General features: G+C 44.6%; 1 pseudogene; it reads left to right on the top strand.

Moving 5' to 3' along the window:
* Window positions 1-1,249: 1,249 nt before the first annotated feature.
* On the top strand, window positions 1,250-17,026 carry LOC123153062 (probable LRR receptor-like serine/threonine-protein kinase At1g05700; annotated as a pseudogene).
* The last annotated feature ends 679 nt before the right edge of the window (window positions 17,027-17,705 follow it).

The raw sequence follows: 17,705 nt of genomic DNA, 5'->3' as shown, positions 1-17,705 counted from the left end.
TCCGGTTCATGCGAATATGAATCAAATAAAGCCAGATGTGAGAATAAGATAATATAAATGTCTTTTTAGGGGAAATATGTGAATGTTGAATGGGAATTCATGAAATCGAGTTATCAACCTGTGCGCCTGCATAGGTTAATAGTTATTACAAACGATAACCAATAGGTTTTTTGTGCATCTTGAACCAATATGTTGAATGAGATGTTGTGACATTGACCTATGTATTACAATTTTTTTAACATAGTACAATCGCAAGTACTCACATACACAAAGGAACATCGCCGAAAAGTCTGAAATAAATCGAAGAAAATGCAAACACCAATGGCGAGTCATCTAGGACTTAACCATCTGTGCTACGCTCAGTTAGCTTCTATGTATTACACATTGATGTAAAATTAAAAATAAATTATGGTTTATATGGACACACAACAGAGAAATAAGAGAAGAAAAATTATAAAACATGTAGTTTTAGGTAATCAGACTTTGCACACTTGCTCTGCAGGTTAAAAAAAATTAAAGCACTCTTGAAAACTTTTTTGAAGGGAGTTGTCTTATTTTGTCAAGTCTTACAAAAGAAACAAAAGATAAAAGAGGTATTACAAAGTCCATTGCTACATCGCCTGTTCACCACCCATGTTGAGACATAAATATCCTGATAATAACTCGAACTTATTGATACCCGTTTGTTGTAACATTGAATAAGCCCATAGCAAATTGATCAAGTTTATAGATTATTAATTTCAAGTTTGTTTTAAAGAAGTGTCCAATTGATCAATTTATAAAGTTTGGTATACTCAACTTGTATTTCGCTCATTTCAACTTGGTTAGCTTTTACACGAAGGGTGAAGGAGCTTCTGGCGGTGTCAGTTGCCATGTTTCTATCACCACATCTTTGTTTATATTAGGCGATCGAGGGTAAACCTATGGAATTGGAGTTCCCAAATAAGGTACATATGCACAACCTCCGTCGGCCAGTTCTAGAGCTATAAAGTCAGAAGAGCCACCGAACCAGCCGCCCAACTCGTGCTTAGAATATTGTGAGAAGAGCAAGGGCGTTGACAAGTTCATAGGCAGGCAAGTCAACTTCCGGCCTTACACAACCGTACAAGTGACGGTGTACGACAAGTAGGCCCAGTGAACGAGACATGGATGGAGCACCTAGAATCAAATATATACTATCTGTATCCTACCTTTACACGAACTGGTATCGAACATATATATTGTGCTGCATTGCCGGCTTGTTTGTGCAATGGAGCGATCAACGCCCCGAACAATGGCGCCAACACGGTGGCTACTGCTTATCTGTCTCGCCGGTGCGGCGGGTGGGGTACTCCAAGCTCGCGCCCAGCCTGACAGCAACGGTATTTTCTAATAATGATCCCATGTTCACAACACAATTTTACATTCTCTTACATTTCTTCCTGCGGAAAATTTTCATTTTCTTTTGCAACGTATGGATCGTAGGCATGCACAGTCGAACTGTGTACATGTTGTGTCTGTGCGTGATTGAAGGATTGATCGCATGTTGTTTGCACTGAAGGGTTCATAAGCATAGACTGCGGCCTTCGAGGCAAGACGAGCTACTTGGAAGACACCACCAAAATCCCCTATACTCCGGATGCCGGCTTCACCGACACCGGCACCAACCACAACATCTCGGCCGAGTATTTAACCCCGTCAACCGGCAGGAGCTGGCACAATCTGCGAAGCTTCGCCACTGGCCCGCGCAATTGCTACACGCTCCTCTCTCTCACGTCCGGACTCAAGTACCTCGTCCGAGCCAGGTTCATGTATGGAAACTACGACGGCCTTGACAGGCCGCCCGGGGGCCGGAAGGGATGATGTCCACAGAGGTTATTGTTGTGGTGCCGGACGACTTCTTGCAGGTCTGCCTGGTGAACACAGGCGCCGGGACGCCCTTCATCTCTAGCCTGAAGCTGAGGCTGCTGCACAGGACACTCTACCCGCAGGCAACCACGGCGCAGGGCCTCGTCCTCTCGTCCAGGCTCAACTTCGGCCCAACCAGCGAAAACAATGTCATCAGGTGAATCAGATACCAAGCAAAGTTTTTCTCCGGTTTTTGCCTCCCAAGCATATGTTCCCGGGTGAACAACAAATTTGAGAAACCAGTAACAAAAATCGAAACAATATAAAGGTTGTGGGAAATAAACATGTTCATGTCTTCTATCTGCGACTCTGCGTACAAATTGTAATGAAGAAAATACGTATTTTGTGATCTGGAGAAAAAGGAAAAATAATCTTCTTTTTTTTTTGACGCCGCTAACTGCCACACGTGTGGGCGTTAAAAAATCTGCCCACACGTTCTGTGTGGTGCCTAAGAAGACCAGCCCACACGTCTGTGTATGGGCAAAACAACTAGGGCCACATGCTTCTTTTTTTCCTCCCGGTCCCTCTTACACGCGTGCGTGTGGGCGAAATAGATAACGCCCACACGCCCGGTACGTCAGGCCTCGTACCTCGTGGTCCTGCACGCCCCACGTGACACTTTACCACGCACCCCGCAGTTGCCATGGGCCGGACCCTCGTCCATGTTCGTTTAAGTGCAGTTGCCATGTCGCTGAACTACGATTGCCATGTCGGACAACTACAGTTGCCATGTTTGCTCAACTGCAGTTGCCATCTCAGGTAAAAAAAATTCCAGATTGCCATTTTTTGGACAACTACAGATGGTGCCATGTGTGGTCTGGTCTACTGCAGTTGCCATGATTTCAAAACTTTAGGAGTTGCCACCTACTAACACTAGGCAGTTGCCATGTAGCGCTACAAAAAAAGGCATGGCAACAAACATGTTCGGGTAAAAGAGAGAGTTGCCATGTGCTCACAAGCACGCTGGGGCAGTTGTCATTTAAAAAGAAAGAGTTGCCATCTGCTTACGTGCACGCTAGGGCAGTTTGCCATGTACCATATAAAACATATGGCAACTGACATGTTCGGACAAAAAAAAGAGAGAGTTGCCATCTGCTTGCAATCACACTAGGGCAGTTGCCATGTACACTGCAAAACGCATGGCAACTGACAGTTGGGTGTGGGATAGGAGGCGGGCGTGTGGGCGAGATGGCAAACGCCCACACACCAACCCTGTGCGTGACTGAAAACTAGTGTGTGGGCGAACTGCTAAACGCCCACTATCGGTGTCAAAACCGGCGGATCTTGGGTAGGGGGTCCCGAACTGTGCGTCTAGGCCGGATGATAACAGGAGACAAGGGACGCGATGTTTTTACCCAGGTTCGGGCCCTCTCGATGGAGGTAAAACCCTACTCCTGCTTGATTAATATTGATGATATGAGTAGTACAAGAGTAGATCTACCACGAGATCAAAGAGGCTAAACCCTAGAAGCTAGCCTATGGTATGATTGTTGTATATGATCCTCTATCGACTAGCCTGGCCTAGGTTTATATAATGCACCAGAGGCCTAGGATAACAAGAGTCCTAGCCGAATACACCGGTGGGGAGAAGTCCTTGTCTTGATCGCCAAGTCTTTGTGGAATCTTCCTTGTATGCGGCAACTATCCGAACTGGCCCATGAGTATACGGCCATGGGGGTCCTCGGCCCAATCTAATAGATCGGGAGACGACGTGGTGAGTACCCCCTAGTCCAGGACACCGTCAATAGCCCCCTGAACCGGTCTTCAAGTTAGGGACACTCCTCGATTCTTCCGAACCATTCTTCATCTTCGGTCGTCGGTCTTGAAAACTGGTTCAACAAATCTTCTTTTCTTCAATCTTGAGGATCGCCGAAATGCATTCGACGAGTTTACACGTCAGGTATCCGAGGAGCCCCTTTAAGTTTCCGGCCTTTATCAATGCCTTGTTTATCTTTATGCCACACCTCGGGTTTGAAGTTGTTTCCGGGAGGCAGTGTCCTCTTGCGTCTGAGCTCCAACGCCGGACTGCATTCGAGGTATCTTTTGCAGCCGAGCACCAACGCCGGACCGCTTCCCAGCTCTAATGCCGGAATGTATCCGAGCTCCAACGCCGGACTATGTATCTGAGCTCCAATGCCGGACTGTATCCGAGCTCCAACGCCGGATTATATCCGAGGTGTCGTGAATCACCTTGGTTCAAAGAAGTTTGAAGGAGTTTAGCCGAGCTTAATGCCGGAAATGCCCTCTATGGAACCAGCCACTAGTGCCCGAGCTTTATGCCGGACTGCTTCCGAGGTGGTGCACCACCCTGAATGTGGGCCGATTTTTGCCAATATTTTTGATTGGTGCAATTTATTCTCTGCCAAGATATATAGCCAGTAGCCCTCACTACAAGAAACTTGTTAATTCGTGACGGATTTGCGATGACAATTTCAGAATCTGTCATGGATGGTCTGGTCCAGCCCCGCAAGCCCGTCTAAAGCCCATAAAGCCCGCCCAACCGTCCCGCATATAAAAGGCTAACCCTAACGCACTCCTCCTCGGCCCCCTCATCTCTTCCTCCTCCATGCAGCCCCCTCCCGATTCCTCATCGCCGCCACTCACCAGATCTTCCCATCCCTCCACCCACAGCTCGCCGTCGGCCCTCCCCCTCCCTCCTCTCAACCTCGCACCTCCGGCAGATGTCAGATCCTTCGCATCCCCCACCCATCCATCACTCTGGCAACCTAACTCTCTCTCTCTCTCATGCCACCCCTCGCGCCGCGACCAACACCCATCGATTGCGGCGACGTCCGCCACCGCATAGCACACTGACGAGCTATTCTCCAACCTCGCCCTCCTCCAATCCAGTTGGATCTGCCACTACCTGTCTCCAGCGCCTGCCCACGACCCCTAGCCCATGGCTAGGGTTTCGGTTGCGGCACCACGTCCATCACCGGGGCGTCTCCGGTGGCTCCTCTCCGTCGGACAACGCGCCCCATCGCGCCTCTCCACCTCCTGGATTGCGTCCCCTAGCTCGGTGCGCTTGTGCGCGTTGGGCTGGACGGCAGCGACCTCGACCTCCTCTACCGCCTCTCCGGCGTGGCTGTGCATCCTGTGGTGACCTACTCTGCCGCGCTACGGTGGTGGCCGACCTGTAGTGCGACCACTGCAACACCAATGAACTTCTTCAGCCTTCCTCCTCTATGGCATCCTCTGCTTATTTTATTTCACCCAATATACACTTGTGACAGACCACTTTAGATTCCTGATCTATATTCAGCATAGGTTAAGGCTTGCATTTTCACTTAGATTGCATAGTGATTGTTGACAGATATATATCTCACGAATTCTGTAAGTTCGAACATTGCATGATTGGGCAGAGGACATCAGGGCATGTGGAGCCGGTATTTCATTTTAGTTGGCACATTTCAAGGACTAGTAATTTTTTGTCTCATGCAAAGATGGAAAATATGTTCTGTTTATTATTATCCAAAGGATGGTCAGTGTTGCACATCTTTGGGTTTCTGATGTTAGTTCATTATAATTCCAAGTAATAAATTTTTGAATAGATACTTGTTACTTTATGCAAGACGAACTTCAAGTATATCATGAAGAAAGGGAAAGTAATGTGCAGCTAGCCATTGAACATTGTTCCTTCTTAGTTCAGTTAGTATGCATTTGAATCAATTCTTTAAGACTCCAGATAGTAAATTATACATTTGGGAAGGTATAGTACTTTCAGAATTTGGTTCAGTTGAGACAACATTTGCATTTCAGTAATAATGAAATGAAACTGCACATCCAGTTGTCACATTAATATCTTTGCTTTGCACATTGTATTCTGTACATCTCCCACCTGATCGAAGTTGATGCCACAGTCCTCGAGCAGAACATGGTGAGCATGATACCCTCCCATTCTTTCGCTTGTTGTATTCTTGATGTGAATTATTCTGGCTGTACATTTGAGCTGTTCAAGTTGTGTACTGTTGTGAATTCAAGGTGTGGATTGTTGCGTGGTATCTGTAAAATTCTAACTGTACATATATTTTCGTGTGCAAAAAATCTGCATTGGACCATGTCCCTGATATCATGCATTGCATCCATACTCTACTAGAGTTGCCATCTCTTGGTGTTCATGGGTTCTGATTCTGCTTGTATCAAATAACAATTAATTAATTGTTTTTCCCATGTAATAAAATAATGTGTAGTTCTCGTGCAAGCTGATGAATGTTCATGAATAGAAGTAACATGGATGATAGATTAGCTTTTCTACCTGTCCTTGAATATAAGCGAAGCATGATCAATTCAAGCTGCGCTTTCCTAACTATTAGTTCACTATTTATCAATTATTTTCTTCTTTCATAGTTCACTACAGTACGTTATTCTTTGTTAATATTTTGCATGCCATTTGAAGTTCACTTAGCAAGTAAGTATTGCTTAGTACTGTATGTGTTGGTGCTTTGAGATGAACTTGCAGCATAGACATCGAGTTAGATGAAAAATCCTTTGGTGCCGAATTTGATTCAAACATTGAGTTAATATTGTCCAGAACATTACATAGTTTTAGTTGAACTTAGCCTATGTTTACACCCAGTTTGTGTTAATTATCTTGAAGTTAGTCTTTGTTACTTGTTTACTGTCATTCTTAGTTGTTAAGGAATGTGTGGTACAATGTATATGCTGGCAGGATTTTCTTTACATAATTTTCAGCTGATTGCTTGTACAGAAAATTATCCTCCCTTATTCTTTTGTGTTTCTAATTGACTCTTTAAGTTTTGTATTAATATGGTTGCAAACAACGCTAATGCAAGTACATCATCATCCAGCTGTACCATTGTTTCTCTAGCATGCTAATCTTTGTATGATTACTTCTGCTTTGTTCAAATAGGTGACTTTTCAATATAGTTGTATAAATAATGCTTCTATTTCCATGATTCCCTGAAATGAACTTCATTACTGCCTTGATGTCTAATTTAGTGACTACCTAACTTCTTCATGTAGTCATATAAATAATCCTTCTGTTTTCCATTCTTCTTTGGGTTTGCAAGCTAACAGTTTAATTAATGTTCAGTTTTTTTTTGCTTACTACAGCAGAGGTGATGGATTTCGTACTACCATACTTCCGGAAATGCGTGTACACAGAATTGCAATCTGAAGTAGTGATGGAAGTGAAAATTGTGTGCTTTTATTTAAGATTACTAATAGTAGATGTTATATTGTTTTTTGCTTCCGATTTAGGACAGTTTGTTCGGCTACATAGTTCAATTGTTCAGTGTTATTACTTGCATACTCAACATCTACTGTCTCAATTCTTCATCACTTCTCCTATTGAACTTTGGATCATTTAATTGCCTAAAATGTTCTTTCCTTTTGTGTGTTTTTATTTTCCATTACATGCAGGAATAACCTTATTGACAGAAACTAGCTTTAATTGATGAAAAAAGTATAGTATTACATTTTTCCATGTTTTATTGACTATGAACTACATTGCATTGTATGGGATCATCTATTCTAATATACAAGTCCTGTCATGCGCATATAAACTTGATTTTGTTGACCTACTTATGAATATGAAATGATCTGTTTGTCCTTTGTTTTAAAATGATGTTGACCTTTTTATGTTTGGATGATAAAATGTCACATTTATAGAACAATTTATTGAACTTGTAACTAGTCAGCTTTTTTCCACGTGTGTTGCCCACAATTACATGGTACCTTAATATAGTAGTGGTGTGTCCAGAAAATCAAATAATATTATTACTCTCTGGATTCATTTTGGAGCTGGCTTTTTTAACTTATTATAATTATAATTTTGTATTTGTTTTGATTCTATGCAGATTGGCGTGTAATCCGTCTTACCGGAGTTCGTAGTTTGTTAGCAGGAATTATTTGGGTCTGGAGAGCTGCCTTCAAGCGGTGGTGTAGCTAGTGTTGGACATTGAAATTAGCTAGTAGTGCATTTCCAAAAATGCTTATAGCGCCTTCTAGATATGCTTATATGTTCTAATATTAAGCTTTGTTATTTTTTTTCAAATCAGGCTTGATAGTTGGAACACTGTATTGTCATGTAAACAATTGCTATTTTTTGAATGAATATAATTTGGGTTTCCTATTGTAAATTGTACAACCTGGACAAAAAAGGGGCTAATCGGTTGGGACTAAAAAAACAGGTGGGCTAATAGCAGGATGAAGATAAAATTGTCCACCAAAAATATTGGGCCAATTGGGCTGGTTACAACATGGGCCATGCTATCCTCCACGTCAGATCCACGTAGACGCATGTTGCAGCCATGTCATGTAAATCGGTGACGGTCTGTTCTGTCACAGCCTAGTTTGGGCTTGGCGGGCTTGGGGCAGATCCATGACGGCCAAGGACCGTCATGGAAGGCACGATGTCGAATTATGACGCGATATACATGACGGATTTTGGATCCGTCAAGGATGGGCACACATGACAGTTTTTGCCTGATCTATGACGGACTAGGACCGTCATGTATTAACAAGTTTCTTGTAGTGCCTCAAGGTGGGTATCGGTCTAAAACCCGAGATGCACATGAAGGATGACATAAGACCGCTGATCCCAGTAGCCGTTGAGACTCGGGTCGATTTGCAAAATCGGCCTGAGGATCAAGTCCAAGCTCGGCAGAATACTTCGGGACACTAAAAGCGGCGTGCTCAGTCCTCGAGACTCAGGTTGGGTGCGGCCGACCAACCCGAGGATCAAAATCTCCTCGGAAACTATATTGCACATAGAATTTTCTGTATTGGACAAGCAATGCAGTAGCCCCCGAGACACTGGTCGGGTGGTAACACCAGATCAGGGGATCAATGTGCCCCTTTAATATTTGTAAATAATAAGCCCGAAGCCCAGTAGCCCCCGAGCCTTAATGCGGGCATGGGTGGCCGAATTAAGGATCAATATCCATAGTAAAATCACAAATTATGTGTAATGACTCTATGTATCCAAGTACTTTACATCATTAATGCTCGTATCTGCATTGTACAAAACTTTGTTGACCGACCATCGGCTTCCACCTCCTCGGCCAGTAGCCGAGGAGTGTTTGTCCTACTTTATAAAGCCTTTATGAGGGCAAAGATTTACAACAAACAAGGCAATCTGGCCATACGGTTTTATAAACAAAGGTACGCAGAGAGTTATATTACTGTTTAACAGAAGAAATGTCTTCCAAAAAAAAGTCCCGCTATCGGTTCCTTTCTTTGGGTTGTCATGCTAAGCATGATCATAAAACCTCAGCTCCAATGTAAGAGCAAAATATCGAGGATTTAGTTTGGGAGGCTAGTTAATAGCCCCCGGTAGTGTTCGGCGACAGTCGAGGTCAAGCCGTAAACACTTCGGCCAATGTTATGAACGGCCTATTATTTAACATAGTCATCGGATCGCTGACCAGTTTACGCTTATTGTGACAGACAGTTTTCGGCTTTCTCCACTGAGGTGCTTAACCATGTGAGCTGGAAGCACAATCTCAGTGGTTCTCCCTTTGCACGCCTAGCCGAACAAAACGGAACGTAGGAAGCAAGTGCAGGAGCCGGGCAACCCAACTATTGACCGAAGACACAATTCGAAACCAATGCATATATAGCAATATCTGAGAATGTTTTTGCCGAATCCCTAAAAGGTGTCCGGCATTGCACTGCGAGACTAATGCTGGAAAAGCACAAATAGTTTAAAAGTGCCAAAAAGCTTGGAAAACCAAGGAACGTCAGTAAAACATGACGTTCGAACAATATCAAGTGTTCGGTGCCAATCCAAAAATTGGTCTTAGAAAAGAGAAGTGCTTCTGTCGTGCTTTCACATGATACATCCTATCTCAAGACTTCGAGCGGGTCAGCCTACGGCTTCAACCTCCTATCCCGAGGGCGGAGTACTTCTCATCAAGTTTAGCAAACTAAACTCTAGCGGCTTTGAGAGAGAAATTAGGCTCCCCGACTAGTGACCGCACACTCGTGTCGAAAAAAGGAGTGATAAATAATAATAAAACTTTGCAACGACTAAGAAGAAGAACACTTATCATAAAACGGCTCAAATAAACTTAAGAGCCCCCAAGTGACTTGGGTAGGAGAATGATTGCATGTACCGAAGTACTTATATCATATCTATGTTCAACCGAACTTTAAACGTGTCTTAACCGACCGTCGGCTTCTCCCTCTTCGGTCGAGGACTGAAAAGTGTTATGTACTCCATCGGTCGAGAATATCGACGGTGTTTCCAATAACTAGGCAATCAGGCCATAAGGCTGTAACAGACAAAGCGCGCTCAGGGAACTTATGCTATATTACTGCTAAGTGTAAGAAGCATCTTCGAAGAAAATAGTACCCCCGCCGATACCTTTCTTCGGTGCTCATTGTTACTATGAGACTTGTGCGATAGATTTTTTGTACTCATGAGTTCCGTTGTGTGCCGACCATCATTAAAAACTATAAGAGCGCTAGCTTTCGGCTTCACCCAGTCTGAGGTCCGGCTCGGGTGACCCGATCGTGACAATCGCAGAGGTGCTCCCTTTACTCCCTAGTCGAACAATCGGGAACTTAGGGGTAAACAAAGGAGCGAGGCAACCCAGCTTGCAAATCGCTTAAGTCAATATGGTGCATATTGTGGCGTAATACACGAACAAGGAACGAAGCCGTACAAGTATAATCATATGCAACAGGAAAAGCTTCATAAAGGAAGCCCCCAAGTAAACGGGGTATTTGAATTTGTCCGTTACAATCAAAGTTTGGACAAGGAAATTTTTTACAAGCAACTTTTTTCCAAAAAAGTATAATGCTCGGTCGAACCGAACACAAGTTAAAAATTAAAACTTTGAGCATGAAAGCGACTTAGCTGGTTAATGTGTTCGGCATTGATGACGCGGTCCGAGCTTGATGCGGGACAAGGTTCCATCCCCCAAGTCGGTCCCGAGGTGGCGGAGCGGAGAGCTCGACATGCCGAAGAGGTGACATAGCACGGTCAATGCAGACCGGCAGAGTGACGACGAAGTCCCCGGATCATTTTCCTGCGCACAAAAAATAGTGCAAATCGGAGATAATAGTAATAATAATAATTAAAAAAATCATTGCATAATAAATAATTTATGCAAAGTGAGTAATAAAAGAAATGTGGCCTGGCGCTGAAGTCAATGTCGATGCAGGGCGTCGGCGTGATGCGGTAAAGGCGTGGCAAAGCCTGAATTCGCAGGTCGGTCCGAGATCCGGATGCGGCGTTCGCCGGACTATGTACGGAAACTGACCGAATCACCATGCGACTGTCGTGAATGCGGCCACCATTTGATAGCCCTTTGTACATATGATGGACAATCAGAGTAATAATTCCTTGGGAAAAATGAACCCCAACAAGCAAAAAATATTAGGGATTGATAGCACCTGGTTTATTTGTTGTAGCAATCCGAAGGAAGGTGATTCCCAAAATTGGGACTCGCTCCACACACCCATTGCCTGATGGGCGATAAAACGACGGCATGGCAATGCTGGTAAAGGTTGACTCACCGAGGCAAAGCCCTCGGCCCAGCTAACGTGACGGAGCTGGTCGGCTAGTGACGCCGAAGTGTCCGGAGTAGGTTGATGAAGAGATGGCGAAGCCCCCGGTCCAGCCGAGATGTCGAAGCCTCGACGTGAGCCGATGAGTCGAAGTAGGTCGGCATGATGGACACCAGCTTAAAGAAGCAGTAGTGCGGCGCTGCCGATGCAGATTGTGACGTGGTCGATGCCGGCTTGATGAAGTGACCGTGCAGCGATGCCGGTATGCCTGCTCCGTGTAATCCGTGGGGCGGCGATGTTGGTGATGATTTATCCTTCGCGATGCCGAACTCTTGTTCGGCTTGCCGAGATGATAATCAAAGAAATTGAGCTCGGCTCAATAAAGCGGCAATGTGTGTAGTGTAGGTCGACAGCCGTGGAGTAATATTGCCGGACTGGTTTGACACCAGCGTGATGGTGAAGATTACCTCGAAGGAAGCTAAAAATTTATGGGTACGTGTTCAAAAACAACGCATAATACCATAGAAGAAAATTCCTTAAAAAAGGTTGTCCAATATCACGTTCATAAAGAAACATGAATTCGGGTCGGATCCGTATTCGTGCAGAAAACAGATCCGAAAATCGGTCAACTCATTGGAAGTTTCCCGGAGTTTTAACCGTTGGATCGAGCTGAAACTTGGAGGGGTGATAGACATGGGATTTCCGCAGCCGATCAACGGTTGGATCTTCCAAAGGATGTCCGAGCTAGAAGCTGGACACCACGCCCTAAACTCATCCAGATTCCCGTCCAGATTTGACAGGGTTCCTTTATATCGTAGATTGTCGGAGATTCCTTCATCGAAACTCGACGAAATTTTGCATGGTTGTTGTAGACTCAATTCCGCACAATTCCACCAAAGCGATCGTCAAAGCGATACTCGAGGAGGTGGTGGCAGCAGATACGAGTTCGCTGTCCATGAAAATAGCACGGTCGCTTGAGGGCAATGTTGACGTGGAGCCCCGAGCTCCATGGATGATTCCTCCGTGATCTTGATAGAGATCAGAGCTGATGTTTGATGAAGGCTCTCGTCCGAACATGGTGATCCGAACACGGGGCGTAATTCTTGGTCGAACCAAGGTGACCAGTCGAGCTGGTGATGAAGATGCCGAAGTCGCAGTTGATCTGCAGGCGAGCCATCGATCCTTTTATCGATCACACAGCAGAACTCTTAATGAAAGCAGTAATGTCGGTGTCAAAACCGGCGGATCTCGGGTAGGGGGTCCCGAACTGTGCGTCTAGGCCGGATGGTAACAGGAGACAAGGGACGCGATATTTTTACCCAGGTTCGGGCCCTCTCGATGGAGGTAAAACCCTACTCCTGCTTGATTAATATTGATGATATGGGTAGTACAAGAGTAGATCTACCACGAGATCAAAGAGGCTAAACCCTAGAAGCTAGCCTATGGTATGATTGTTGTATATGATCCTCTATCGACTAGCCTGGCCTAGGTTTATATAATGCACCAGAGGCCTAGGATAACAAGAGTCCTAGCCGAATACGCCGGTGGGGAGAAGTCCTTGTCTTGATCGCCAAGTCTTTATGGAATCTTCCTTGTATGCGGCAACTGTCCGAACTGGCCCATAAGTATACGGCCATGGGGGTCCTCGGCCCAATCTAATAGATCGGGAGACGACGTGGTGAGTACCCCCTAGTCCAGGACACCGTCACCCACACACCAGTCCCTCCGTGTGATAAAGCGGATGTGTGGGCGACCTCTCTCACACACCACACACGCGAGTTGTCCTACGTGGCATACAAAATCAGCTAATTCGTGCCAAGATTCGTGCAAAAGTTACTGGACGGTGATGGAGGCGTGTGGGTGAGTTGGTCAACGCCCACACGTGTGGTCGTTAACATTTCCGTTTTTTTTGCCTAGATCAAAATATGCCATCTCTTCCAAAAAAAATTGCATGCAGTTAAGGCACAACATGTTTGTTGTAACAAAATAGAAAATTATTGATTTTTTTCTTTCGAATTTCCTATCCACCCAGGGTATGTGGACTAGCTTGGCCTCCATTTTGAACATCCATTGTTTTCCTCTAAGTTTTCATTTCTTCAATGGCACTAACCCTACGTGACACAATTGATCAGGTATCCGGACAACCCACACGACAGAATATGGGTCCCTCAGGTCAACTCGGCAACCTGGACTGAGATAACAACGATGAACATGGTGCAACACGAAGAAGGCGACTTGTTCGAAGTGCTGACTGCGGTGATGCAGACGGCAATCATGCCGCGCCGGAATGCGTCCAACGGCATAGAGTTCTCCTGGGATCCCGTGGCGCAGTCGAACGACCCATCGCCGGGGTACATCGCCATCATGCACTTCTCCGAGCTGCAGCTCCTCACAAGCAACAACGTGCGCGAATTCTTCGTCAGCATCAACGGCGAGCCATGGCACCCAAACGGCTTCACGCCCAAGTACCTCTATGGCAGCGCCACTTACAATAGCTTGCCCTCTCGGAAGAGCCAGTACAACATCTCCATCATCGCCGCACCCAACTCAACACTGCCACCTATACTCAACGCTCTTGAGGTGTTCTACGTCATCCCTACTATCATCATCGGCACAGACTCCAGGGATGGTATGTGCATTCTGTATAGACACGTATAAAATATGTACATGGCCACAATAGTGCACGCCTAAAAAGCAAATTAAATCACAATTTTTCTAAAATTATTGTCAAACCTGATCAACATCGTCTCAAAGTTTTTTGATCGACATCTAACCAGCCTCCTCTCAAGTCACTCCATATATAACATTATACTAGTACTGACTTAAAATTGCAGTTACAATAAAGCTAGAGTGCAGTTTTTAAGTAGTATGTAAGTTTTCATATGTTTTAAGGCAACGGAGAATTGGCAAATGTGAACCAAACAATTGGTGTTACTAACTGCAGTGTCTGCCATGGCTGCGATCAAGACAAAGTATAAGGTGATGAAGAACTGGATGGGTGACCCATGCGTTCCTAATAATATGGTATGGGATACGTTGACTTGTGACTATGCCAATGCAAGCCCTCCAAGGGTCAGAAGCATGTAAGTAGTTCATATCTGCATGGAATATATATTTATGTTAGGGACAATTATAATTAGAAATGTCAAAATAACATGATGGTTTCATTGCTACCGTGGAGTAAAGTTGATCACTTAATGTTTACTTTATGTAGAAACATGTCCTCCAATCGTCTCAGTGGTGATATATCCTCTTCTTTTGCAAGCCTCGAGAACATCCAATACTTGTACGTATAGAGTACTTCTGGATCTATTTTGGCCTCTTTTATAGTTGATGGCTTGGTGAAAAAAATGCTAACAAAAAGGACCATGTTTCATATCTTGCAGGAATCTGTCAAATAATAATTTGATAGGCTCAATCCCATATGCTCTTTCACAGTTAAAATCACTGACAGTTCTGTAAGTCAGATAACTTTTATCAAAATTTACCCATTCATGTGACTGCTTTGAGCAATGTAAATAGCCTTTTTTCCTATAGAGATTTGTTAGGTAACCAGCTCAGTGGATCAATGCCCTCTGGACTTCTCAAAAGAGTTCAAGATGGCTCCCTGAATCTAAGGTATTTTTTTATTGATTTTAATTCCCATATCTGACATGATACTTGATCAATTTATCTATGCTTCTTCGTTTCATGTCTTCCTAGATATGACAACAATCCAGACCTCTGCGCCAATGGTGATTCATGCCAGCCAGCTAAAATAAAGAGCAAGCTGATCATCAAAATTGTTGCCCCTGTAATTGTGGTTGTGGTGGTAGCAATGGCACTAATCTTTTACTTTCTGAGGCGAAAAAAACAAGGTGAGGTTTTGGCATTAAAACACCAATTGTCTACTTTTCTTCACAAAAAATAGATACCTAAGATTTACCTTAGGTTCAACTTTCTTATGTGTGACCAAATTAACTGAAAATATCAATATTGTACACAATAGATATGTTGTTATTACATATTTCAGGATAAATCTTTCGATATTGACTTACTATTTTAGATGTTGACACATTTTCATGAAAGCTTAGTCAAACTTAAGAGATGCTGACATCAAACAAAACTTAGGGGGGGGGGTCTGTTTTGTTATTCTTTTTTGGGGTTAGGTGGGGGGGGCTTCCCGAGGAGTAATATTTTCCCCAATGGATCTGTTGACACTACTAATGTTAGTTGTGCTATTCTACACATAGGTTCGATGAACAACTCCGTGAAGCCACAAAATGATCCGATGGCGAGCTATGCATCAGGAAGCGATGTCTACGGGGACGGCTCGCTGCGACTTGAGAGTCGTCGGTTCACATATGAAGAGCTCAAGATGATAACGAACAACTTCCAGCGAGTACTCGGTCGAGGAGGGTTCGGGTACGTCTATGATGGTTTCCTAGAAGATGGCACTCAGGTGGCAGTGAAACTGCGCTCTCAGTCTTCCAATCAAGGCGTTAAGGAGTTCCTCGCGGAGGTAAAAACTTCTTTCTTGGGCCACAATTTATGTTTATGGGTTGAAATGTTTTGTCAGCAAATTTAGGATTGGAAGGTGATAACTTAGAAACATTTATCCAGGCTCATATTTTGACCCGAATTCACCACAAGAATCTTGTCTCCATGATTGGTTACTGCAATGACGGGGAGTACATGGCACTTTTCTATGAGTACATGTCATAAGGGACCCTGCAAGACCATATTGAAGGTATAGAGGTTCTTAGTCATTTCTTTCCGATTTCACTGTCTCTTAAGTAGTTTAAACTGAGAAAATTGCAATCTGATTGTAGGAAGAAAAAACATCGAGGGATGTTTACCCTGGAGACGGAGACTCCGAATTGCACTTGAATCTGCGGAAGGTGCACCCTTCAATATTTTGAGTTCGTTGTTCCCGAACCTTTTATGTTTCTAGAAACTTGGGCACTAGCTGGTATGTTGATGTGCAGGATTAGAGTATCTGCATAAGGGATGCAACCCACCCTTGATTCATAGGGATGTGAAGGCCACAAACATCCTCTTAAACACGAAGCTGGAGGCTAGGATTGCCGACTTCGGACTGTCCAAGGCCTTCAATAGTGAGAGTGACACCTATGTGTCCACAAACACACTTGTGGGCACGCCGGGATATGTCGATCCTGAGTACCAAGCGACGATGCAGCCAACAGCCAAGAGCGATGTGTATAGCTTTGGTGTTGTCCTTTTGGAGTTGATTACAGGGAAGCCAGCCATACTGCGGGAGGCAGAGCCAACTAGCATCATCCAGTGGGCAAGAAAACGGATGGCACTAGGCAACATTGAAAGTGTGGTTGATGCGCGCATGCGTGGAATATACGATGTCAACAGTGTGTGGAAGGTGGCAGATGTCGCACTAAAGTGCACCTCGTATGCGTCGACGCAACGACCCACAATGACAGATGTTGTGGCACAGCTACAGGAGTGCATCGAGCTCGAGGAGGGCCATGCCAGTGGAGACATGAATGTCGAATTACACACCACTGGTAGCGGGGGCAACCCGAATCTGAGTTATGGTTCTTATGGAGGTGACCAGTCCGCTGATATAAGCCAGAGCAGCACCGCATTTGACATGGAAGAAAATGCTAAGAGGGTACTTGCAATGTCCATGGGTCTTGTTGCACGTTAATGACCGTTATGTTTTGTAACAGTCTAGCATGAATACAAACTTCAATGCACACACCCTATTTTTTGTAAAAAAGGTATTTTCATCCATGTACCTATATAAATAAATAAATCGCCACTTCGTCTCTCGAACATCACATCATCACCTCGAGCCCGGTCTTCCTTGACGCCCATGCGCGCCACAGGCCACTCAAGGTCCTATATAGAAGGACGGTGGTCTCGATCGGGCTCTGGGTAACATCTAGTGTGCTACCGCGAGACGACTGAGGCTCCAAAGTACGAGCGGAGGTACCACTGCTCCCTGCTAGCCTTGTGCAACGGGTCTCCTCCTGCTCTGGAATAAAGTTCTCTTTGTCAACGTGACGTGGTCGTCCACGGCCAAGCGTCACCTCTTGTGCAATACCACACAATTGCAGTAGAGCACCCTCCATAGCTTTTCAAGCTTCTCGTCGCCAACGGGTCACTCAATGGGTTCTTGGGTTACCATTTTTTAGGGGTAAGCCAACTTTATTAATAAAAAACCATAACTAATGAGATACAATTTGTGTCATTTGGTTGGTCAAATCAAACATGACAACCCGGAGCTAAAGTAAGAGAAATCTAGCTAAGCTGTGCGTGTCAACATTGACCGCACGACCCTCAAACGCAAAGATATAGTTAAGAGATGTTGCTCTGGTTTTTAT

The sequence above is a fragment of the Triticum aestivum genome, chromosome 7A (genome assembly GCF_018294505.1).
Source record: "Triticum aestivum cultivar Chinese Spring chromosome 7A, IWGSC CS RefSeq v2.1, whole genome shotgun sequence".
In the NCBI taxonomy this organism is placed as follows: domain Eukaryota; kingdom Viridiplantae; phylum Streptophyta; class Magnoliopsida; order Poales; family Poaceae; genus Triticum; species Triticum aestivum.
This window is presented reverse-complemented; position numbering and strand designations above follow the sequence as displayed.